The sequence below is a fragment of the Anneissia japonica genome, unplaced genomic scaffold (genome assembly GCF_011630105.1).
Source record: "Anneissia japonica isolate Jap-2015-1 unplaced genomic scaffold, ASM1163010v1 scaffold288166_len63605_cov159, whole genome shotgun sequence".
Taxonomy (NCBI): Eukaryota; Metazoa; Echinodermata; class Crinoidea; order Comatulida; family Comatulidae; genus Anneissia; species Anneissia japonica.
The window spans coordinates 57,495-59,934 of NW_022726599.1; positions in this window are offsets into that span (position 1 = coordinate 57,495).

A 2,440-nucleotide genomic window follows, 5' to 3' on the forward strand; every position below is an offset into this window, starting at 1 on the left:
AATTGGTTTGTGTGGGAATTGAACACACAACCACCTGGTTTCCCGTAACATAATTGGTCTATTTTTTTCTAATTTGCATATTGAATTTTTCAAACATTTTTGTCTATTTAAAAAAAAAGTGCGTAAGTTATGAAGATAGTAACAATCAAAAATCTATTATAAATTTAATTCTACATTTTTAGACAAAAAATTAACCCTCTTGGGCCACGGCCCATTTTTGACACTATTACCATGCGTATTATTAACCTGTAGTGTATATATACAGAGAATTTTTTCTAGTATGGTTTAGGGGCCGCGGTTTACCTCCCTCCGTTTAGTCAGGCTGGATCAGGAGTAGTAAACTCGGCGATCGTGGGTTCGATTCCCACACGGGGCAAGTTTTTTTTTTTATTTTTTTATTTATTCATTTTTTGATGGTCGTGGGTTCGATTCCAACACGAGCCAGTTTTTTTTTTGTTTTTTTTTTTTAAGGAGTTTAGTTGATGGTGGATAAATGAATAGCAGACATGGAGGTTGTGTGTTCGATTCTCACACGATCTTTGCGTGTATGATGTAACCATGGCTGTGAATTGTGATTATTACAGCATGCACGCAAAGATCGTACGCGGCGCTATTTACACGACCTTTTGTTACATTTTCGCCAGTGACGTCATGGTAAAATCGTATATAATCGCCTATAACTTCATAAAAAAAATAGCCAAAAAACGATTTTAAGGTTGATTCTATTATTAATGGCATATCAAAAATCCACTCTAGAACAAAAAATCCTTTTGCTAGTTCTCTTTTAAGTAGTGTTCATCGTGGGTGATGTATTTAGTCTTTATCATGGCCCTTGGTCCTAGTACGAGTCAGAGCCATATTTATAAAGAATTGAGACATTTCGCTCCTTGGTTTGCGAAAGTCACGTGGTATATACCGTCCATTTTGTGTCATAATCTTCTCGATGAACACATCACTTTGTATGGACAAGCATATTAAAATTCATATATAATCGAATATTTGCGCGCATGTGTGCTCACGTAAATTCCGTGCTCGCGTAAATTATTGGAATGAATTAGAATTTCTTTCATTTATCGTTAATTCGTCACGTTTTAATTAACAAAGACTGAAGACCCGATGTATTTTAATTAAAAATGTAAATTAACTAATAAGTATGTGTTTTATTATGCTATTCGCTCCCCTGAGATATATGTATATATATATATGTATATATATGTATATATATGTATATATATGCATATATATATATATATATATTTCTTCCTTAATTATATAAATTTAAAGCATTTATCAATTAACACGCTATATCGTCATTGCGGACTTATACAATCCGCATTTTTTGCATAAATATTTTGATATTTCTGAATACCAATTCATATTATTTTTTTTTAATAAATTGGTTATGTTTCAATACAACGTTTTTTTTTTTAATTTTTGGTATTAAATCGATTTATTTCATGAGTGGCACGTGTTTTTGTGTACAAGCTTAATCCGCTTCATATAAATATTTTCATGTCAAATCTGGTGTCAAGCTTCGTCTTTTTCGGAAAAAATACTATAATGCATTTGTAATGGAAGTAAAAATGATAATATATTAATATCGTTGGAAAGTCATTTTATTGTATATAGTTTTCACTATTGTTTTTTTAATAATTATGTGTCATATTTGACTTTGGTATATACTATAGGCAGCTATTCAGCAAAAATTTTTTTTAAATTTTTATACTTTACTTGGTTGTTGGTTGTGGAGATAAACTCTCCTCGAACTCAATAGAGTACACTACAGGTATGCATATTTGTAAATTACGTACCAATGATGAGGTACGTAAATTAGTGATTTCCAATATATGTTTGCTCTCCTCTCGAATTATTGCTAATTAAAAATGTTTATGACTACTGTGTGTATATCCAGGTCAGTAAAACGTACAATACAATTTCCAGTTCAAAATTCATTTTATTCTAAATCACGTTTTATTTCAATTGAAATACATGTATTTTTAAATATATCTATAAAGTGAAAATACATTTATTGTACACCTGAGACTTTCCGAACTAATTCTAGCAGTCATTTAAAGTTTATATGACGCTGTGCCATTTATTACCACAATATAATGTCTTCTTATACGGGAAAAGCTAGTTTCAACATGAAGAGAATGAAGTCATAAAGTTTATGACTTCCTCTCTACATGACTTACTTACTGTCCATCACGTGCATAGGATGCTGTTGACTCTCTGGAGTCATAAAATTTATGACATTCACCACTATTATGTAGCATAGGTCTATATATATAAACAGCTAAAAAGTAAGTAAACGTAAGTAAACAGCCAGAAATAGAACCAGAGCTTTCGGACAACACTAGTCCTTCCTCAGTGGCGAGTGAGTGAGGGTAGAAAAAGCTAGATGATATAAAGTGAGAATTTCATGCAAGCATGATTGAAA